The sequence below is a fragment of the Coturnix japonica genome, chromosome Z, assembly GCF_001577835.2.
Source record: "Coturnix japonica isolate 7356 chromosome Z, Coturnix japonica 2.1, whole genome shotgun sequence".
NCBI lineage: Eukaryota > Metazoa > Chordata > Aves > Galliformes > Phasianidae > Coturnix > Coturnix japonica.
The window spans coordinates 25,499,648-25,524,508 of NC_029547.1; the positions used below are offsets into that span (position 1 = coordinate 25,499,648).

At 36.4% G+C, this 24,861-nt stretch overlaps 1 protein-coding gene across 1 annotated transcript in view; it reads left to right on the plus strand.

Moving 5' to 3' along the window:
* Positions 1-24,861, plus strand: part of LOC107306117 (lysine-specific demethylase 4C-like) — a 131,287-nt gene that overhangs the window by 72,998 nt on the left and 33,428 nt on the right. The gene's annotated exons all lie outside the window — the stretch shown is intronic.

The window sequence follows — 24,861 nt, forward strand, 5'->3', positions numbered from 1 at the left end:
TTTTATTTTATTTTTTTCCCCTTAATTGTAAGCATTGTAACTTGTTTATGTCAGAAATGGCAGAAATGTTGGTAGTAGTAACTGCTGTTGGAAAGTTAGAATGTTTGGGGTGTGTGTGTGTGTGCGGGATATTGGTTTTTGGTTGTTGTTTTGTTTTGTGTCTATTTGATCAAAAGGCTTGTATGTGTCATTTAGAAAAAATCAAAATAGTTCACATCACTGAAGAAGAGAAATCTCAGGAATTCTTTTCATGGGGTTATTTGTCAATGGTTTCTGCTTCATAGAAAGTTTTTTGATGTCATTTAGATTTCTTAAGTATAGCTCCTGTTACAGATTTTAAATTTCTCTTTTTGGGATTTACTTGGAAGATCAGATTAGGACTCTGAATAATCTTGGCATCCTAGCAAAGTTTAAAAAGGTGATTTGATGGGGCAAATACAATTTATAGGTTCATGTTTTTCACTGCATAGAGGAAAGTCATATGTGTGAACAAAACATTCTAGTATGGTTCAGTTTTAAGAGAGAGAAGGTTGGAGAAGAATTAGAAATACTTAAAGTGTATCAAGTCTAACTTCACCAGTGAATAAGCATGTTGTGCATCAGTAATTTTAAAATAACGCTAGTAGAGAATGATTGTTCAAGTTCCGCTTTTACAATAGGTGCTGATGCTGCGTTTCAGATTTGAGCAGTAGTGTCTATTTTGTGGAAAGGTTCAAAATAATATCATTTTCTATATCACAATCACTTGGTACATGTTTTCTGTAAAATAATTTGTTGATGTGCGTAACTCTCCAAGAGCAAGTTTACAGCTTACGAAAGGTTCAGAATGAAGCACCTGCAGCATTTGGAGGGTTATGTGAGTTCTGAGTTTCTTAATTTGAAATTAAGTTGCTCTGTGTCTAAACACATAGATTCACATTTTTAAAGTATCTTCTAAATGACAAATGATGAGATAAAAGGGTTAGGCTATATAAGCAAAGTGATAGCATGTAGTTTTTGATAAAAAGTCTTATTGAAGTGTTTAATAACAATTTAATATTGCTTGCTTGTTAAAAGGGGTTCCAAGGCTACTGACTAAAGCTGATTTAGTGCATAAAACTGACTTGAAAGATTTTATGATAAAAGTAACCTCAGCTCAATGACTGAAGAAGGATTCTAGATTCTTTGCTTGATGTAGAATTTTTGCCTAAGTTGTTCCTTGAAAAATGAAAGAAGCATGGCTGTTGCACCTACAGAAATTAGAGGCTTTTGTGATTGCCACTGTCTATTGGTAGAATTATTTGCAGGATTTGGAGTATGTCTGTCACAAAAATTCGTGAAAGGGAGTATTCATGTAATCTCTGTTAGGTTTTTAATGAGATATTCTGTTATACCTATACATCTGTGCTTAGTTTTCAGAAAGCAAAAGTGTCTTAACATAGAGCTTGTATGAAGGAAACGTGACTGGTACTTTTCTATCAGGTGGCCAGTTGTGGTCTTTGTTGCCAGTTTCTAGAGACATCAAGTCCATAAGATTCTCAGAGCCTATTACTGGTTCTCTGAGCGTTGCTTTTATAGGCTCTTCAATCTCTCTGAGCCTCATGATTTAGCATCTGTAGATGCTTCAACTTGTGATGACAAAACATCAGATTCAGATCTGCAGTGCAATATAGACTGGTTTGAACGTAGTAGACAATACCTAGAAAGAACTACTACCAGGAAAGGATTATTTCTGTACTTTTATTTTTTTTCTATATGTTTCTGTTCTTCCATACTTCTGTTTTTATTTAGAAATAAGTATAATTTTAGAGGTATTACCATTAATAGAATGTGGGAAGCAACTTTCTGGACTTGTAATAATAATAAATAAGATTTCACAAAAATTTCTTGTCTGAAATTTGTACAAGTAGAAACCCTTAAGGAGAAGCTTATAATTTGAAACTCATTTCCTATCAACGAGACCAAAATTTTAACGTAGACATTTTTGAAACATTTATTTATTTATTGGCTTCAAAAGTTTTTATTTTAGCTTATAATCTTTTGCTTTATAATTTTTTTAAAGGCAAGAAAGTGTTTCAGCATAAAATGTCATTTGTACATACGGAGGAAATGTTTACAAAATAGTAAAAGACAAATCTTATCTGTATGGTAACTGCAGAACTAAAGAACAGTGCAAAAGCTATGGCAGTATAAAGAGAGTGAGCATATTTAGGCTTTAATGGGCAAAAAGATGTTTATATTTAATGAGCAGTCTTCCAGTGGGTTAAAGTGTGTGCACGAGGCCATTGGTGTTACACTGGAACTCATATGGTTTGTGAAAGTGATCCTGTAAACTTTGTGCTTCTTGGACTGAAAGACTGGCCTCAAAAACTTGGGAAATGAGTTTCATCCTGTTCAGAAATTAAAACTGACCCTTCCTGTAGGTTTGGTTTGATTGATGATGAAGAAGAAACTGGAACATCTCTCCTGTGGGGAGAAGTTTAAAGATCTGTGACTGCTCAGCCTGTAGAAGTGAAGTTCAGTGGGGATTTATGAATGTGTATATATACTCAAAAGAAGAATTCAAAGAAGATAGAGCCAAGCTCTTTTCAGTAGTGCACAGTCTCAGGACAGTAGGGAAAGAGCAAGTTCTGTCTAAATAGTGGGAAGTACTTTACTGCATGGATGGTGGAGCGCTGGAATGGGTTTCTGACAGCAGTAGAGGAATGTCCGTCCTTGGAGATTTTCAGAAGCTGCCTGGACATGGTCCTTTCAGACGTTCTCTAGGTGTCCCAGTCTGTATAAGAGGGACCTCCAGAGTCCCTTCCAAACATTCTGTGATGGTAAAAATCTGTTGAAAAATGTTGTTAGGTTTTTCTAGATGATTTCAGCTAGTTCTGAATTACTGAACAAATAATGACTCCTTGAATGTATTCATCTGCATTCTGTGCATTTTGAATCCAGTGCAGTTTTATCTACAATGTCTATTTTTTTTACTTTTCTTCCTTAATTTAAATGGGAAACCAAATTGTGGCGTAGGAGGTTGATAATTACCATTCAACTTCTTGGACATTATTTATTTTTTTTTAATAAAAGAAATGTTGAAGTTGTAGATATAGTTCAATTTTAATGAAATAATGAGCTTCCCAAGTACAGCAGACTGAGCTTTGTCTGGTTTCTGCAGTGATGAATTGACCATGTCAAAACTTTGCAGTCTAGCCTAGTGAAATATTTTGCTATGAAAGTTTAATTTTCACTCTTTATTTATGAAAGCAGTAGTACTGTCACAACGTTATCATACAAGTACCATTTTGTGTGATTTATTTTAATGAATGTCACTTACTGACGTTTTTAGTGGGTTTTGACCCATATTTAATGCCAGAACCTCTAAGTGTTCTGAAATGTAATGAGTCGGCCATTATTATTGTTTCTCAAATCAACACTTAACACATTTGCAGTTGTATTTCATCTCAAAAGCTGCAGTGCTAGTTTTTTGCATATGATTGGGTGAGAGTTTCCCCTTGCTTTTTGCAAAATCTTCTCTGGAAAGTTCTCATTTGTAGTAAAAACAAATACAAAATAATTTTAAATTCTCCTTGTTTGTGTATCTGTTCTGCAGAATGTATGAAACTGCTTCTTCTGGAAGAAACTGCAGTCAACTCATACTTATTTGGGACTGAGGGATACAGCACAGCCTGCTTGCAATTAGGTTAGCCTTAGAGGAGGTATAATCTGTGCTTTCAGTTGAGCAAGACATCATTTATTAAAAGAGTGTGTTTAGTGGCCCTCTAAGAGAGCAGTTTGGTTTGATTCATATTATGAATGGAATCTTTTAGACCAATGATTAAGCAAGAAAAATAACTGGAAATATTACAAATGACATATATAGACGATCTTTTGTTCATTTCAACATGTGTTTTTTGATAAAAAACAGGATAACTAAGGATAAAACAACTTAAAGATGTCATTAAAAAAACTTCTTTTGTAGTTCTGCTAACACTGTAACACCATGTTAGAACACAGTCTGAAGTACTGTGCAGTATTCAAAATTGCATAGACGCATTGCTTTATTAAGTAAAAGTGACTTCACAGAATCACAGGAACTCTTACAGATTCTAGAATGTTGCTTATCCTCAGACAGTACAGGCTGCACCCTGTGGTGCGGGCACTGTGGAAGGGCCTGCAGGATACTGCTAGTCCCAGCAGCCAAGGTAGAGGTGACATGTGGAAAATGTTCTTTAGACAGGTAAAGAATGCTGCAAAGTAACTAAGAGAGAGAGAGGACAAAGTGTGAGAAGCAATGCTGCAGACACCAAGGTCAGAGAAGGAGGGAGAGGAGGTGCTCCTGGCACTGAAGTAGAGATGCTTCATCATCCTTTGTGCATGGTGAAGCAAGTTGTCCCCTTTCACCCCAGGGAGGATTACATCAAAGCAGTTCTCCATGTGCAGCCATGGAGGAGCTCACAGTGAAGCAGTGGATGTTTGCTGAAGGAGGACACAGCCCATGAAGACATCCCACAGGAGTAGCCTTGGGCTGGAGCTACAGCCCACGAGGAGTTGCCCACAGGTGGGCAGGAGGGTTTGAAAGCTGGGTATTGAGGACTCATGCAGGAGCAGTCTGCTGAAGGACTGCACCTTGTGGAGATGAAGCATGTGCTAGAGTAGTCTGTGAAGGGCTGTAATCTGTGGATGAATTGGGGGAGAAGTATGAGGAAGGAGCAGCAGAGAGGACAGGAACCCGTTGCTCATGTGCTGCCTGCAGGTGGGGAGGTGGGGGAAGAGCTGGGACTGAGAAGGTGAATTTGAATATGGGAGTGAGAAGGTCACTGGGTAGGATGGTTGTCCTTATTTCTTTTCATCCTTCTCTATTTAAAATTGGAAGAAAAAAAAATCTCTAGGTCTGTTTTGTGCAGAACAGTAACTGGTAAATTATCTCCTTGTGCTTGGTAAATGGTCTTGACCTATGTGCTTTTCTATCTTATTTTCTCCTTTTGTCCTGTTGAGAAGGAGGAGTAAGAGAGTAGCTGGGTGGGAGTCTTGACAGATAGCCAAGGTCAGCCCTCCACAGTATAACATCACTCCAGCAGTAAAAATGAATTATTTAAGGCAGCAACAAAGTACCATCTGCATTTAATTAAAAGGGTGTTTACAAAACATAAATTCAGCAGTAATTTGATTGTTTTGGTCTATGCTTTGAAATCAGAAGCTCGGGTTCCTCACTTGCTTATTTGCTTTCTCTGTATGCAGAAAGATACTTGATTTTCTTTATTTCTTAATTTTCTCACACTCCCTTGAATGCTGATATTGTTACGTTTTGTATTTTCAGACTGCAGACAAAGATAAGGTGTCATTACAGTTCATTATATATCCACATATGCATAAGTTGTTATTACAGCAGTAAGTGGAGATTGTTTGCATGTATTTGTTCTACACAGTAAAGTTTTCCCAGATTCTGAGAAGCTCAGACTTCCAATAACTTAAGAAGTATACAGCCTGTGTCTGTGATGTCTCTGCAACTCAAAAATCCTCAATAACTTTATAATAGTTAACATTTATAAATTGGTAGAGTAATAGCTGTGTTGCTTTCAGTAGAATTCAGGATAGTGGTTCTTAGGAATTCCATACCTTTTGTCTAGAAAAATAAACTTTCCTTACTGTTATCAATCAATGCTGAGTACAGTTGGACTTCTCATGGATGCAGATGTGACCGTCTCTCATAATCAACCAAAATGTGGGGTGTGAAACATATTATGACTGTTTTGGTTTTACAAGAACTGTTAGAGGGTGATTCTAAAGCAACTTCTCTGTGTTTGTATTTTGGTTTTTAGATGGTCTGCCTGATAACTTTAAAAAAGTTCTTTCCACAATTGTGCACTATTCTTTCCTTGCATAAAATCCTAAATTTGAGCATCCTCCAGGTTTCTTATATCTGCCATGCAACTTAATATACAGTCTGCAGAGAAAAAAGTCTTTCAGTTTCAACAGTCTGTACAGCCTTTCTCTCTGAATTATGAGGAAAAGGTATTATCTCCGTAGATGATTTTTGTACTTCACAGTTCTTAATTCCCCCAGAGAACTGTCATGTCATGAAGTTTCAATTAGCAGAACAGGACAAAAGGCATAATTGACCTCTGTACAGCTGGGTTTTCTGACTTCTGACTTTCATGGGGCCTTGGTGATAGGTTTGCAGAATATTTTCAAAGGATTTTGAAGAGGGCAGTTCAAACTATATTTATTTTAACTAACAACTCGACGTCTCTTCTGTCAGGAGTAACCTTAAACTTTCACCTCAGAAGAGACTGGATTCTTAGCTTGCAGACCTCTTGGAAAGTATATCAGACATGCACACCCTGGATGCTCTGAATGCCAAGAATCTGGGTGGATATGAGGTTCGCAAACTTCTGGAAGACGTTTTTCAGATTCATGTAATTCTGAGCCAGATGTGAGCCAGCAATGTGTGCTTGCAGCCCAGAAGGCCAACTGTGTTCTCGGCTGCTGCATGATAAGATGAGTGGCCAGCAGGGACAGGGAGGTGATTATCCCCCTCTACTCAGCTCTTGTGGAGCCCCATCTGGATTACTTCGTCCAGACCTGGGCACCTAGTACAGGAAAGACTTGGAGCTGTTGGTGGAGTGGGTCCAGAGGAGGGCCACTAAGATGATCAAAGGGCTGAAGCACCTCTCCATTGAGGAAGGGTTGAGGGAACTGGCTTTATTTAGCTTGGAGAAAGCTCCAGGGAGGCCTTATTGTAGCTTTCCAGTACTTGAAGGGAGCTTATAAACAGGAGGGAGAATGGCTTTTTATGAGGGTGGATAGTGATAGGATAATGGAGAATGCTTTTTAAACTGAGATGGTTTAGGTTACATATTAGGAGGATGTTTTTCATACAGGGGTTGGTGAAGCACTGGAATGGGTTGCCCAAGGAGGTTGTGAATACCCCAACCCCGGAGGCATTCAAGGCCAGGCTGGATATGGCTCTACGCAGCCTGGTCTGGTGGATGGCAACCCTGCACATAGCAGGAGGGTTGAAAGTAAAAGATCATTATGGTCCTTTTCAACCCAGGACATTCTGTGATTCTTTGATTATGATTCTGCGAGTTTAAAAGGATGGATGAGTCCTAGCATAGCCCATGATTAGAAATTCCAGATGTCAGGGTCTAGATTCTGGATGCCCTCTTTGATGGGAGGGTTTAGGCTTTTGGTGGAGAGATGGGGGGATAAATGTTTTAAATGTTTTAAGTGATTTAAAGTGCACTTTAAGCTTCATTTAAAGTTCTATGTGTTTCTTCTACTTTTGGCATTACAATAGAAACAAGAACTACAGCCAAAGTGACACAAGGGGAGTAGGAGACTTCATGCTCTGGAGCCAGATAAGTCTTGCGGAACCAGGTTATAATGTCCTGTGTACCGCAATGCAGACACTCAGTGCAAGAGCATGGAGAGTACAAGATATTAGTCAATTCCTGAATGTATTGCATAATCATTACATTTAGACGTTGACTGTTAGTGAGACCTTTTTCTGTCTTTATAAAGTTTTAAAGATGAATCTGTATTGAATCAGTTACTTGATTGCAGTATTTCTTCTAAATTCTCGTTCAAAAGCATTAGTTTGGATACCTTCCATGTTTTATCCATGGTACATTTTTATTTTCTTGATTTTTTTCCCATCTATTCAGTTTGTTTATTTGTTGATGTCTTCTTCCAAGTCAATGTGGGTGTAAGATATTGAAGAACTAGTTTTGAATGATGCTGCATCTTGAAATGAAGCACATTCAAACATGAGAATAACTTGCATTAGACTAGAGATCTGTTATGTCACTATCACATCTTATATTGTATAATAGTTGATACCTATTGCAAATTATATCTCATGGTAAATACATATTCTCTTTGATCTTCCTGGGGGAAAAATAGAGGGAGGAGTCATCATGGAAGTGGGAAGAAAATTCTACTGGAATAGCTTGATTTACGGTGGGAAATAAGACCTGTATTCTACCAGGGATGACTGCAGTAAGAATCTCCTTGATCTGGTTTTGAAACAAAATCAGAAACAGCAGCATCTATTCCTGACAAGGGAATGCATGTTAAATTCACTTGGTTTCAGGCCAATAAACCAACTACAGTAGTCTATATACTAAGGCTTAGATGTTGGCATCTGTTTGAAAATAGGGTCCAGCTGCCATAGATACTTCTGTAATTCTGTAATTCTGCCTTTTTATGTGGACTTTTCCACAGCAGTATTGAGATGGATTATTGAAAGCAAATCTCCCTTCCCTGGGGTGGGCATTGCACTAAGAATAAAGGTATTAGTAATAACTCTAATAAAAACAGCAACAACAGAAGCAGAGGATTGAACCTTAACTCTGTTAAAAAGCTAGGGAATGACTTTCAATCTGCAGAAAGCATCTTAAAACAGAGCTAGCTTGTCTATAAGAGAAACAATTGAATCTTCCTCTGTTATAGCAGCTAGATTCTCATCTTGTGTTTCTCTTTTTTCCTATTTTTGCCTGACCAACCTAAATGCTACGCTGGCTCAACAAGTGGGAGTTAGTGGATGTTTTCTCCCAATGGATAGTTCACCTGAGCAGTCTTGGGAAAAAGGAAAAAAAAGGGAAAAGAAAAAAAAAGGGAAAAGAAAAAAAAAAGAGAATGTCCTTTATCTTCCAAGCACTCACACTTCTGTTGACATAATTAATTATACCTATGTGAATGTGTATCTGTTAGGTATGTGGTTGGACTCTTTGTTTACCATTGAATGTTATATTTTTTATCTTTGAAAAAGCATTGCTGTAGTTTTTCTAGATTCCCACTCACAATTGCTTTAGTAGTTAATTACTTTAGCTGGAAAAATGAGCATGTTGCGTTTTTCACAAATACATGTTGCTTTCTTTTGTTGAATACCCTTCTAAGTGGTCTATGTAGGTGAATTATCTTAATTTCTGGTTAAAAAGTAACAGAATCTTGTATTCAACAACTAACAGTCTTGATGTACTCCTAAATACAATATAGAAAGAGCAATTATTTTAAAACAATGGTGGTACATGAAGTGTCCCTGATATATATATATGTCCCAAAAATCTACAGCCCAACTGACAGTAACTGTGTGTGTGGTGTGGTTGTATAGGCTAGTATGGCCTAACACAAACTTCATTTCTTCTTGTAACTTGTATATTTTGCCTGCTTGTCTTTTCTTGAATGTGTAAAAAGGTGCATGGCTGCCTTCAATCAGAAGTTATTATTATATTCTAAAAATTCATTCCACTAGTGCATGCCACAGAAAAGCTTATCAAAAAGTAGTTTGTGCCAGGATAAAAGAAGGTAGACCTTATCTATTCACTCATCCGTTAGTGTCAGAAGTTTCTTACTTGGGTATCTGAACATCCAATTTTTTAGGTCTTAGACAAGGTCAAAAGCCGATTCTTTTTCTTGTGAAAGTAAATATGATTACTGAGAAGAAAATGTGTTAAAGCTTCCATAAATCAAATGAGCCTTAAATTGACACAGATTTTGTATAAACCTGAAAACACAATCTTCTAAACTCCCATGTCCAAGTGTCCAGGGAGCTCTGCAGCTCCTTGTCTGGAGCCGGACTGGATGTGTAATGCCTTCCTGCTTTGCTTGCTCATGTTGGAAAGAACATACATAAGCGTGGACTAATAAGGGCGCTTACAACATCCTTTGTCAATGCCCACATGCTAAATCACTGGGAAAACAATGTTTGGAGTGAGTTGGCATGTACATTTTTCAGAAACAGATCATCCTTTTAAAATATAGTTATATCAGTTTAATGATAATGTAATTTTGGAGTAAACTGTCTATCATCAGTAATTCAGTCGCTCTTGAATAGAAAATATACTGAATTTATGTATATAAAAACTGTTTTTTTATCCTTTGTTTCATTTTCAGTCAATATCTGAATATGATATTTTTTAGGGACATTTCATTATTCTAAGTTTGAACATAGTTACGTATTTTGAAAAGAAATGGCTACGAAATCTGCATACAGTTACTTGAAATAGCCTGGCTAAAGAAAAAGTAGCACTCCCCTTAATATTCTGGTCAAAGCATTTGGTTTTCACGCACAAAAAAGTCTTGATAAAAATTCACTGTAGCATGAAACAGTTTTATACATTTTAGCAGATACATTGGATCGCTAGGTTCAAGATGGGCAGTTGGGTTCCTGCTTTGGACTTGCAGAAAATGTGGAACTATTACATATAGAACTACACTGATAGAACGTGAATGGGCCACTCTGATTCCACTGCAGTAAAAGTGTGTGAATGCCAAACTAAATATGAAGTATTTCTTTATATGTAGTAGAAACTTATGGTGTGTAATTCAGTGCTCTTTCTTCCTCATGCAGCTTTGAAAATGAGAGGATAATCATCCCAAAATTTATTTAAAATCAGTAGTGTTCATTACATGATGGTTGGGTTGTTCTTTTGTTGTTGTTATTGTTTTTTATTTGGTGGTTGTTTTTTCCCTGTGAGGAAACCTTCTGTCTTGATTCCTGCTTTTGAAATGATACACTGTTGTACTGGATTTATGTGCTACTTGTCAGTGAAAATTGATATGGAGAAATTATACCTAATCATAGAAAAGCATTATTTGTCTCCAGAATACTGCCATGAACAAAAATAATGCCTAGCCAGTGTGCAACGAACTGCACTTATTCTAAATGCAAAATTTCTAATCCATTTAAGTTTAAATGGCATTAGTGAGAATGCTTAAATGCATTCTGTGGTTTTTTTTGTTTTTTTTTTTCCACTAATAGGAGCCACAGTAATCTCTTTATTACACCTTTTGCAGCTCTTTTCACTGTCCACTGGTCATTAATAATGCAAAATCCACTCAGCATAGGAGGACTAATAGACTTAGGAACTGGGTTGCGTAGAATTGCATAGACATTGCCCTAACACTGAGGAAGGACTTTATTAAATTATACTGAACAAGTACAAAGAAAACATTCCTTTCACACCACCAGTTCTTTTTTTTAAATAATGGCTGTTTCTTATACCTTTTTGGTAGAAGAATGTCATGTTTGCCTCTGATTACTGTAGGATTTACAAGTTTAAATGATAATATTTGATTGGGTATTTACAACTACTTGAGTAGCCTTGGCTTTAGTCCCTGAGTAAACAGCTTCAATAAATAAAGCTTTTATGCATCGTATTATGCCTCCTAGCATCTCTTTGGGGTTTTAATAAGTATATTTGAAGAGAATATTAGAAATTCAGTTAGGAAGAATGCATCCAAGGGCAAAAAAGTTGCTCAGCCTTTTACATAAAGGGTAGTTAAAAGGTCTGTGCAAAAGCATATTTTGCACTAATTAATGACAGGACTGTGTTGCTTATTTGAAACTATGATCATGTGACATTGCAAAAGAATATGTATTTTTAATTAAAATGTTCCTAGGAATGCTTTACTTCGTTCTTTTTCTGTAATCCATAATTGAGAAGATTTTCTGTCTAACGAATTGTGGAGATCATTAAGCTGGAAGAAAAGGATTACCAGTTTTCCTCATATTGCTGTTGGTAGCTGTTGGAAAAGTAATGGTGAAAAGAGGAATCTTCAGTGATAGCAAAGATCCTGTTAAGGTTAAAAGATATTAGGCCTGAGCTCATAGATAGAATGAAAAGGATTCAGGTCTAGATGACCTCAGCTAATGAAAACAGTACATTAGAGGTAAAAATTAACCAGGGAACATCTCTGGAAATGTTCGCATCAAGCATTGTGACCTTAAATGTGTCCTTTCAGAAATACGTTAAACAAAATGAAACATGCTAATAAGTCTCTGAAACTCATTTGCAAACCACTTTGTTAACTCCATCAGTCTATTGTGTGAAGTATTTGATTGTAAATCATTGTTACTTATAAGAGATATTAAGCTAAAACATGTGCTTATAGAATAGCTTTGAATTAAAAAACAGTAACAATAAATCTGTACAGCAAACGTGGCCTAAAAATAAAGAAAAAACAATGCAAATATAAAAGAAATCCATCTTTTTTGCAGCAACTGTTTGTCATTGAGCACTGCTGTTGTAGATGAGACATTGATGTGGGCACGTGAGAAAGCACCCATTTCTTTTGTTCATTCTCAGTGCAGGAGTTAATCAAACTGATACAGCCTAGTCTCAAAAAATTCTCATGAAATAGTTCAGACAGTCGTGACTTCTGGCAGTAGGAATGCAGTGGCAGCAATAGCAGCAGATATTTCCATGCTGTATTAACTATCCCAGAAGTCTCAGCTGTTTTTGTGCAGGGCATTAGCATGATCCCGTAGTGCACCCTTTATCACTTTGCAGAAAATTTCAGTAATTTTGTTCAAACCAAATGTTTGCCTGATAGCTGATAGCTAAAGCTGTCACTACTTGGTTGTCATTCGTTTTCAGCTCTAGATCACACAGTGCTTTAGGTCCTGTACCTCCAGGGCAAAACTGCATAGAAGGAAAATAGGATTACTAGTAGTATTTTAAAAAAATGAATGTAAATGCATACGGTTTGTAAAAACTAAACATTATGGGAGAGCAGAGTTTTCCTTTTCCTTCTGAATTGTTTTTGGTTTTAGCCTTTCTCATACTTAATGACAATTGTATCTGGAAGCTTAATGTGGTCTTCAAATAGCGGTTTCTCTGCACAGCCTTCCTGAAGGATTACAAACTGCTTGTTAATCACAAGGTAAAAAGAATAAAATAAAATTAATGAAACAAAAGTGAGTATTTGAATGTAGCAGTGAAAGCAGGAAAACATACATTTTGAATTCTAAATATAAAAAAGATTCTGTTTTCATCTTCTTTCTTTTGTTCTCTTACAAATAGTTCTATAAAGAGTTAGTCAATGAACAGGAATGACTTTCATGTGTCATTTCCTGATGTGGCCTCCTCACTGCTGAAGAGGTTGTTTGAAGTGAGGTTAAAGATGAAAGGTGAGCCATGCTTCTGGAGATTTATTAATGCCTCATTAGTGTTGTAAGAGGAAATGACAGTTATGTAATCCACAGACTTGACTGATCTATGGGATTTGTGTAGTTTGCTTCCAGTGTTGGATGTTGTTGTTGTCGGTTTCTGTTTTTTTTTTTTTTTTTTTTTTTTGCTCTGGAATGCAGATAAGTATCATTAGTATCATTATTGTGATCCCAACCTATGGACATCTCAGAAGGGAACAAGATTTTGTCCAAGCGATGCTGAACATGCATACTGTATGGGAATATTTTCGTAAATTTTGTTGCCCACGGTCAGGCAAAAATTCACAGAGGTTTTCCATTCAAAATAGTTACGCAGGTGCCTCCATATCACTTTATTACCTACTCTGTACTGTGATACTTCAGCAATTCAAATGCTCCGTGTAGTGCTTTCTTTGTACTGTACTTTACTGTGTACAGAAAGTGGAGAATGCATTGGGTAAAGGAATCTTTTGTTTGCTGCCTCACTACCTGCATTAGTGTTCAGAATTTTTCAGAAATTGGGTGTGGAACCACTGGTTCATTAAAAACAATATTCAGGAGAGAGAGCAAATCCTAGCTTTTGCTGTAAAATATTATACTTATTCCATTCTAGTAATTTATCAGATGCTTAGACATATGAATGAAATGTCCAAATGAATGAATGTTCAAAGTACAAATTAGATTTTTTTAAGAAATGATCTAATTCTGGACCAGTTTTAAAATACATTTTTGATGAAAGACAAATGTTTCAGGAATTCGCTGAATAGTTTGGCAGGGCTATATTAGCAAAATTTTTGGTTTTCTTTCTTTCTGAAATTATTAGCTGTGACCTTTTGTATGAGATGTCTTCAGGTTGGGAGATGTCATTCCTTCCTTGACCAGACTTCTGTAATATACCATGCCATTAAGGCACAATGAAGCATCTTTTAATGGTCCATTAGTACAAGAGTTGAATGCACTGTGTAAGGATAAAGGATGTCTTCCAGAAATCAAGTTTTGAAAATTGGTATAAGAAGGCAAGCTGCATGCTAGTGTTATTATCACAGAAACAAAGAATCATAAAGGTTGGAAAAGACCACTAAGATTATCCAGTCCAGTCACCGACCTGTCACCACTGTGCACACTAAACCATGTCCCTAAATGCCAGATCTGCACATTTCTTGAATAACTCCAGGGACAGTGACTTGAACCACTTCCCTGGGCTGACTATTCCAATGCAGTACCACTTTCAGAGAAGGAATTTTTGCCTAATATCCAACTTTGAACAACTTCTGGCACACATAAGGCCACAAACCCCACACGTTGCTACAGCCCCCTTTCAGACAGTGTGGAGAGTGATAAAGGTGTCCCCTGAGTCTTCTCTTTTCCAGACTAAACAATCTCAGATCCCTCAGCTGCTCTTCATAAGACTTGTGCTCCAGACCCTTCACCAGCTGCATTGTATATCTCTGAACATGTGCCAAGGCCTTGATGTCTTCTTGTTCTGAGGGGCCATGAACTGTACGCAGTACTCAAGGTGTGGCCTCACCTGACCAGGGACAGTCATCTCTCTTGTCCTTCTGGCTACACTGTTTCTGATACAAGCCAGGATGCTGTCAACTTTCTTGACTACCTGAGTACACTTGAGGGCTCATATTCAGCTGATTGTCAGCTAACAGTGTTTTTCTTCACACAGCTTTCCAGGCACCGTTCCTCAAGCCTGAGGCACTGCATGGCATAGTTGTGGCCAAAGTGCAGGACCCAGAACATGGTCTTGTAGATCAGTTGGCCTCAGCCCATCAATCCAGCCTGTCCACTATAGGGTCTTCCTGACCCCAGGCAGATCAGCACTTGGTGTCACCTGCAGACTTACTGAGGGTGCACTCAATCCCATCGTACAGATCATTAACAAAGATATTGAAATGGGCCAGCTCCAGTGCTAACTCCTGAGTCAAACCACTAGTGACCATTCACTAGCTGTATTTAACTCCATTCACTATCACTCTTTGGGCCTGGCTGTCCAGCTGGCTTTTCCTGTAACTTGTTAAATATTGGACCTTTGTACTCTTATTTCTGCTATGGCATCTGGTAGGAAAATAAAATAAAATAAAATAAAATAAAATAAAATAAAATAAAATAAAATAAAATAAAATAAAATAAAATAAAATAAAATAAAATAAAATAAAATAAAAAGATAGATAAATAGAGATAGAAGAAAAAGAGTAGAAAATAATCTTGCATAATTACCATTCAGGAATGAGACCCATAATCAAGGCTTTGGAATTTAATGAATTACTTGCAAAGAGAGAAATGTTATTTTCTGGGAAAAAAAACCCAAAAACCGTTATACAACCAAATGGTAAACATTCTACTCTGAAAATGATCTGAAATGAACTCCCTTAGACTGAATAGAAGTCCACACTATGGCCAGGAGAAATGGACTTTATTTGCTTTTTCTTGGGTAATGTATTTTCGCTAGTCTAAGTGCTGCAGTGGGAAAGAGTACATCTTGACCCTTTCTAGCAGTCCTTGCTAAATAGTAACACTAAACAAAATTACATGTCCAGCAGGGATGTGAAATGGTTCCCACTGTGGGAAATTTAAAAATGAGAAATGGTGAAGATAAATATGTGAGGAAAATCCAGCCCCTCTGTAGTTCTAGTCATTGTCCCTGAAAATCTTCATAAAGAGGAAAACATACTGAATAAATTAAAAATATAAAATGTAAGCATATGTGCTTTGTTATTCAACAAAATCTGCGTTAGATACTGAAAATAGCTGTACAAAACATATGTACCTTGTTCTGAAAAGTAAGGCCGCCTATTTATTTCCATGGCAATAACAAAGAGTCCAGTGATACTGTATGATAGAGCAAATTCTCAGCTACACAACACAATTTTTCAACACAGTCACCATTACAAGTACATTTTCACTAGTGATTAACAAGAGCTTGCATGCTTGTGCACCAGCAGAGGTGACCCACTTTTGCAGTCACTGTTGCCAGTGCTGAAATGCACCACCACTGCCTCACTGTGCTACATCCATTTTTTGTCTCCAGAAACGCTCAGTGAGCAGTGATAAATGTCAGTGGATGTCATTTTTTCTGCATGGAGGAATTCAGTGACACACCTTTGTTTCATGCACACATCCGTGTTAGATATCATTTCTTTCATATTGCCCCTCTGCTGCCATCAGTCTCACAATGACAAAATGGAATACTGGCAAAAAGGCTCATCCTCTGCTGTCAAACCACCAGAATTCACCTCTGGATGGACCAAGATAATAAAATAGGAAGCATTACATCTGATACAGCTCTTGTCTATTTTGTATGTGAGGTAGTTCGCTTCTTGGACTTTTTGGTGAAGGTTGAGTGTTGTATCATCTATAATGTGTTGTTCTGTTGCAAGTAACTAAGACATTATTAGGATAATTATGTGTACTATAGTCTGGTTGGATATTAAGAAAAACTTCTTTGACATAGTGGTCAGGCACTGGAATGGGCTGCCCAGGGATGTGGCTGAGTCACTGTCCCTGAAGGTGTTCAAAGAACATTTAGATGTGATGAGGGACATGGTTTAAGGGGAAATATTGGTGGTAGATGAATGGTTGGACTGGATAATCATAGAGGTCTTTTCCAACCTTGGTGATTCTGTGACTGTAATTATTCAGGTTATGTTTGAACTGCATTTTTTCAGTTTTCTATGTGCTTTTAGAATATATTCTGTATTGCAGTAAGTAGACAAGATTTTAAGCTTCCACTAATTAGAACTGGTACAGTAGTAATCACAGACTATTGTAATGCTAGCTCATGATTCTAATGTAAAAGCTTTCCATTCCAGCCTTTGTTCGCGTGTAGATTTATGTACATGCCATAGTTAGAGTAAAGCTTCCAGTGTGAATTTCTATAAATTAGATGTTACATGTAAGACATGTTAGTCCACATGTGATGTTTTTTTTGTGATTTTTTTTTCATCACTGAGCAATCTTTTTAGATAGAGCTACAGAGTGATCTAAGCTCACAGCAGATTATTGTAAAAGTAAAGGCTACCTATCACTACATAAGTTTGTCAAAATAATATTATTAGAACCACAGAGAAATACAGAAACAAAAACAGTGGCATGATTTGCAGGACATTTGTCTGTCCTTCATCCATCTCCCTTGCTTTGTCTTGGGCTGCAGTAACAGCTGTAGCAAAGAAGAAACCCTACAGTAACTAGGTATTTGACCTATTGCATTGTTCATCTTGGATGCCAATAATGCCATTTATGAGACTTGTGATGGAAATTATGCTTCACACATGAAAAATATGTGCATTTAATGCAGCAATAAAATAAAAAATAAAAAATAAAAAAAGAGCTTATTTTTGGGAAACTGTGAAGCTAAAAGCAAAAACATTTCAAATAAATGTTAGTTTAGCTAACATTAACCTTTTTCTTTCTTAAGAGCTTCCATGATAAAGGGATGTTTTCTAATGAGCACAGAATGCATTATGTGTGAAATCTAGATTAATTTAGCTTCACAGTTTATGTAAAAAATCTGCCATGTATTTCACCTTTCCCCACTTTACTTTTCCTCTGTTATTCTCTTCTTTCCTCTTTATCCCTCTTTCTCCATTTTCATTCTATTGTTTCCATTCTTTTTTTCATTTTCCTTCCTTTCCACCCCCCCTTTTTTTGTGTGCCTTTTTCTCCCTCCTTTTCCTCCTTTCTGTATTTCTTTGCTTCTTTTTTCCTATAAACATGAAAAATTCTCAGTCTCTTCCCATGTCTCAGCAAGATAAATGAACTAATTTAAAATATTTTCCATGCCTCATCTGTCCACTCCACAAGCTGTCAATGAGCATGGATTGGAAGCTTTCATGCCAATAGTCCACATCGAGCTGTTGTATTATTTTGAAATAAGAATGTTGTTTCCATGGCAAATTCGGAACTCTTGGACTGTGCTGACATCCACATACTTCTGAGTTTATGCAAGAAAGATGATACTTGATGAGATTTTTTTGACACAGAAGGTCATTTGTCTACCTGACCAAGCTAAAATCATCATATTGTTCTTTTGTTTTATATCTCCTGCGGAAAAGCAATGGGAGGAAACAAAAGATGGGGAAAAAATAACATGTTTAGAACACAGTATCAGGCAATGCTTCTGCGTTTTTGCCAGGACTGTTTCAGCCATTAATTATATGAATAGTTAATATGTTTAGTTTTAGGAGAGAGTTATTGTTTGGCAAATTTTTGTAATGACTAAAAAATGCAAGACGTTGCTCACCCTGTCCACAATGGGGTTAAAGTAGTCTAAATATTTACTGTGATGTTAATGCATGAGCTAGAAATGAGGGAAACAGAAATAACTTAGGTTTCTGAGATACTATGAGCTGATTCATTTTACATTGTGTATTTTTTTAAAAAACTATACTTAATACATTTTAGTTTGTCTTTTAAAGAATGTAATAACTTTTCTGTACTGCCTTATCACTTTTGGCTGTTCACAGATGACACTATTTACCAGTGAGGTATAATGTTAACCTCAGTTGTGCTGACAAATAGACTGGCTTTTGGCTGAAGGCTTAATGAATAATCTTTTCTTTATAATCTGAGCAGTTCCTCAAGGTTTTCAGAACTGAAAAAAATATACCTTCCTCTGAGACTATGATACCAACACCTGACATGCATGTTTAAATTCTGTGTATGTTGACCTCTTCCCAAAATTGAACAGCTGAGACCTCAAAAGCCCACATCTACTCCACCCTTGAGTAGTCCTTTCTCCCATGTTTTTTATCATTATTATTATTATTATTGTTGTTGTTGTTGTTGTTGTGGGGGGTTTTTGTGTGCTTTTTGTTGTTGTTGTTGTTTGTTTGTTGCTTTTTTTTTTTTTTTGTATGGAAGTCTCATGGCTCACTTGCTCGAGTTACTGTAGGGGTGCCAGGTGGTTCCTACCCAGTGGCATAACCTCACTAAACTGCTGTACTTATCCCTCTTTTCTAATAGCACATTCTGTCCACAATAGCTTCTCTTCAACAGAAAATGACTTGACAAGCAGCTGTGTCCTCATTCAGCGTGCTTCACAAGCATAATATTTTCCTTCCCAGAGGCAAAGTGCATTCACCTACATAATTGGCCATGACCCCTTCTTGCCCAGAGGACATGTACAGAAGTCCATTCCCATTTTCTAATCTTTTAAGACACAAGACAGCATGTTACTGTCATGCTACTAGGTAGATTAAACTTTGATATGTGTACTTGTATTGTCATTAGAGGTTTCTGTTTGAACTTGACAAGATTCTCATTTCTGAACGTTTGAACATGCATGTCTTCAATTCTACAGAATTGCTTTCTTAGCTTATTTTGTTTTATACTAGACAAAGCATGTATCCTTTTAGTTTATTGACAACAGCATATAGACTAGCTATCCTAAAAAGATGGAGAATCCATTATATAAGAGATGGTAGTACCTTTATTTTGATAATGACTTTCTTTTCATTTTTTCATTTCAGTAAATCGCTTGCAGGATATTGCTAAGAATATAATCCTTTCAGTGCCACATCACATTGTTCTAGTTTTAACCGCTCTCTTATTAAAATGTTAAATTCTCTATGTGTGTTTGTATGTATTCACATGAAACACTATTAAAATAAACCATGCAGAGACAGTGATCTCTTGTGCACTGTCTGTAAATAATGACACCACTTTTTAGCTCGGTGCTTTGCATTAAATGACAATTCATGAGTAGGTGGAGCTTGAAATGGCTATGCGATTTCTTAAAATAATTTACTCATTGTCTGTTCAAGAATATTCCGAGTTAGCATGTTCTACGTGTCTTCTATAACTCTTTACTTTGCGTAGTCATGCTCTGCCTCTTTCCAAGCCTGACTAATGGAAAGTCTGTCACTAGAATGTATCTTAATGATAATGATCCTGCATGAGGAAAGCTGGAATCATCTTAGCAGAAAAAGACTTGTGGATCATGGTGGATGAGATGTTGAAAATAGATACCTTTGCAGCAGAGATGGCTAAATACCATTGTGGGCCAGCAGCCCCCAGAAGGTGGTCCACTCTTTCCTTCTGTTTGATGACTTTGCATTACAAGAAAGATACTAACATTCTGGAGTAAGCCCAATGGAAGTTCACTGGGGTAGACCAGGCTGGAGCACAGGACAGGAGAGGCTGAAGAGACAGTCTGTTCAGCCTGAGAAGGAGTTGCCTTTTTGCAGAGATATTAATGCTGAAATAGCACACTGGAAATAAATACAAAGAAATTACTCCCATAAATATCAAGTATAGCATGCTTATGGGTTATGTGGTGAGTAATGCTATGTGGGCAACAGTTCAGACTCTAACAAGATCTTTCATTTCTTCCTTTTTGCCTCAAAAGTTTATCTTTTACTAGGTAAGAAGATTACATAGACCTTATCAGGTATTTTGTAAAATACAAACCTAATGTTCAAGTATTCTGTTTTCTTTGATTGTTTGTGTTTTAACTTATGGTGCGGGGACTTTCCTTTGCAGTCACACAATTTGTATTTCAGAAGAACTAAGTTTTGTTGGTTGGTTTAATGTTTTAAAAATTCTGTGATGTGTGTTTGTATTTTGTTTCCTGTGAAGCGTGATCTATTGGAATTTCAGCAATTTCATTGAAACAATAGATGTTTCTGGCCCTGGAGGTGTTCAGGGCCAGTTTGGATGGGGCACCGGGCAACCTGGTCTAGAGGTCAGCAGCCCTCCCTGTGGCAGGGGGATTAGAGATTGGTGGTCCTTGAGATCCCTTTCAACCCTAACCATTCTATGTTTCTATGATTAAATCCTTTACCAGCTCTTAAAACTTTATATTAAAGCAGTATGTATATTTGCTGTAATTTCATGATCTTTTCCTGCCTCATTCAAAACTAAACAACATAATTTCAAAGTCATGACTAAACTACATTATTTCAAAGATATTAGAAAATAATTGTTTCTTATTGATGCTACATGATGTCATGTTTTCTTCTTTCCTGGAAAGTATAATTAAAACACCTGTATTATATAATAGAATTCACCTGTATTTAGATATTGTTTATCATTATTTTGGAATGTCCCACACTTTAGGCATGCTGAGCAGTAGGAAATTACAAACAATTTCCTTCAGTCATTGTTTTATTCTTTCCCATAAGATGCTGCTTTTATGTTTGGAATACCAGAAGGACACAAAATAGTCTCTTGACTCTTTTCTACCAGCTTTCTTGGTGTTATATAATTTCTGTGAGAGTGTTGAATAAAGAAGTGGAGAAGATGATGAATGATCTAAAAAACTGTTTTGCTTTACACTTTCTGATTCTAAACTCTGTCAGTTTCATAGCTGTAGTATTCAGCATGGTTTAAATTAATCAGGGATAAAAGGAAAGATAAAAAGAAAAAAGCAATGAGCTTGCTTCCATAGAAACACACTGTGCTCTCAGGCAAAATTAAGTGCTGACTTTGTGTTCTAAAAGATGGTTGTGAAGAAAACTTGCTTGCTAGTCATAGAATCATAGACCTTCCTTACATGTATCATTCTTCTTGCAAAGCTATAGAAATACTTTGGGTAGAAATAAGTACTCCAGATTGTTTCCTAAAATCCAGTCCCGCTCTTTTGCCACAACCATCAGACTGTACTTTCATAAATCCTTGCTTCAGAAAGCAGTGTTACTGTGCTTAAGTCATGATCCTGTTAGGGACTGGATATATATATATACATATTTGGTAAACACTGGTATATTCAAGAGAAGTAATATCAGATTGTTTATGTAAGAATGCATAAAAATCATTATGAAAGCTATCAACAGTCTGTCTTCAGCAAAACACTGTCATCTAGTTTTCTCAGAATGAGTTCTTTAAAATCCATTCTGTTTATATATTTGCAACCTGTTAATATTAAAGAGCTGTTCCATGATTATGAAATCCATTTATGACTGAATATTTTTCACTTTGGGAGCAAAAAGAGGTCATTTCACCATCTAGAAAATTACAGTGCATTGTTCTGTCCTATATTCTTAATCTCCAGTTATATAAACAATTTTATTTATTCCCCAATTCATTTTGCATCTGGATCTCTGATTAAGATTGAAGCCACTTCCTTCACTGTCTCTGCTTTGTAATATCTAGGAAGCATTAACTCAAAATGACATTCTCGTTAGATATCTAGAACGCTGAATTTACTTGATCTGGTAAGGACTCACTGTAGTTTTAGGCTAGTGGAGAACTATCAGTTGGATGTGTTGTACATAGGTTCATTTTAGCAAATGTGTACATGTCAAGCTTTTTAATTTCAGAAGTAGAAAGCTTACCTATTTAAATATGAGGTTAACTCAGACAGAAAGGCATTAAGATTCTATCCTCTGCAAGACTGATTAAAGATCAGCTCCATTCTAAAAGCAATACTTTGAAACTTTGAAACATCAGACTTCAGATGAAGGCAGAGAATGAGGCTGAAACCTCCATCTTTACAACTGTTGATTCCTTCTCTCAGAATTTTGATGTCTTTTCCAGTGGTCGCATCATATCTCTTCTTTTTTCTTGATTATATTTTTAAACAAAGCAGAACGAAGCATTTGTATCACTTTCTTTGGTCATGAAAGACTATACTAAATATAAAAACATGTCAGCATGGGAACAAAAGATGAAAAAGTCTGTTTGAATTCATAATCAGACAAGCCCCAAGTGAGAGGGTAAGAAATACATTTTTACCATAGAAATACCATTCTAAGAAATGGTGCCTGATACAGTAGTGCAACTTGTGAAATTGCTGGTATATATGCCTTTTATTTGTACATATGTGTGCTCTTTCAAATTCATGTGTAGGCCTGAGACACTCTGTAAAGCTAATGTACATCTACAGCATTACTTTCACTGCCTTACGATGCATTTAATAGTTAACTGTTTATCAGACTTGATTGTTCTTGTACTTACTGAAAGAAGACAGTTATTCTGAATTTTTCTTAATGTGAAGAATAAACTTGCAGCTGCATCGTAATATCTGTGTATTTGGTTCCTTACACAAGTGCAGCCAGAAATTTAAGGAGTCTATCGCATCCTGAAGTAGCATACTTCCCTAAGTTACTGCTCATTTTCCTTCTCAATGCCAGTTTATTATCATTTCCCCATTCTCTGTATTTTGTTTGATGTGCATTTTTTTTTCCCCCTGTCAAAGAAAAAAATTAGTTTTTATAATGCACTTCTTACTTCACTCTCATTGCTATATTGGTTAAGCTGACTTGTGAATTTGTGTAAAGAAGCAAAATGAGCCATGTATTTTTATGATATTAAAGTATAATAGATTTCAGATCTGTTTTCATTCTGGAATTCCCATTTTGCTGAGTTCTGAATATGTACCTACAAAAAATTATTTAAGCTCCTTCAGGAAACCGTTGCTTTATGTATCTGACAATGTCTTCACGCACATGAGTACATACACTCAATGTGTTATCAGCATAATCAGTTACTCCCTGGGACATTTATGTGGATGGTGAAGTCATCTTACTAGTCTTTCAGACCTACTGCTGTAATAGCATGCTGATCAGGACTGTTCAGATAACAGTGTGCAAAACTTTTAACTAGTTGTCAAATACTGCTCTTGTTTCTGCTTGTGCAAAGCCATTCATGCTCTTGGCTTTCAGGGCTTGTCTGTAAAGGCAGAATTTGAAAGTATTTTTTTCTGTTCAGAGTGATGCATGAACTAGAACATTGCATGACTGATGAACTTGACAGGTCTAGAGCTTACAGAAATAATAATATCAATCACCGAGTGCCAGAAGCCATTGAAATAAAGAAGTGCTAACTCATACAGTAAAACTTCTGCAGTTTTCTTAAGAATATAGAAATTGATAACCAATAAAACAAAATTACCTAGTAACTTGGAAAGAAGAATTTCCTTTGGATTAATATGAAATGCTTTAAGTTATTGATTATACAGTAGAAAATAAAATTATTCTTAATCCTGTTCCCAGAGTAGGAAGACAAAATCAGTATCTAACAAATACAGAACACATGGAAGGAATCCCTAAACTAACAGTATGCTTTCAAATTATTATATTCACTATTTCTGTATCAAGTAGAGTTTTTTTTTACTGTGTTCTGGAACAGCTGGGCTAAATTTTAGAGTGTTCAATTGCTAACGTTGCTTTGTTAGCCAGGATGAGAATTGTCGGAAGGTAATTCATGTATGCAATATCACACAGTTACCAAAGTAATTACTTGATTTAGCATGTTTGTTAGTATATTCTGGTGGTAAGATATTGGCCTTTTCTTTTTTAATAGCATGGAGGGCTATTTTCCCAAATTTACTTTACCTCAGATGCAGCCCTTCATTTGTTTCATATGGATGGGTTACTGACTAAAAGCTTGAGGCAGAGCCAGTAAGAAATCTGAATCAACAGCATTAATGACAATATTTTGATGTAGACTCCATTCTGGGAGAAGGAATAAATGTGGTATTCTTGGCACTAGTAAGGGTTTTGACATAACATTTTTATAAATGAAATGGGGAATTATGGCCTAGATAATTACCCACATATTAAAATACATGACCAATAAAAGCCAGACTGGAAAAAATGAAAAGGGACATGGGAACAGCCTTCAGCTATGGAATTATGTGAAGGCATGATATAAATAATACATTTATGACTGTAACACATTATCTGAGGAGATGGTAGAAACCACTCCACAAGCATGTTGGATTAACAATCTTCCAAAGTCTGTCGATACATGTACTTATTCCAACCTCAAAGTAGGCGGCTAAGTTAAATGGTATCTGAAAATCCTGTCTCACCCTGCTTTTCTGTGGGAATGCTCTCTTTATTTTTGAATATTACTCTTACATTGTGCAGAATTATATAAAGGCTTTTCAGTTTACCTACTATGAGAGGTGCAGGTTAATTACAGAGTGGTGTATGGAATTTGAAATTAAACTTCTATAAGGCTATTTATCAGTTTTCTTACTGTAGAATCTAAGCAGATTGTGTGTACAT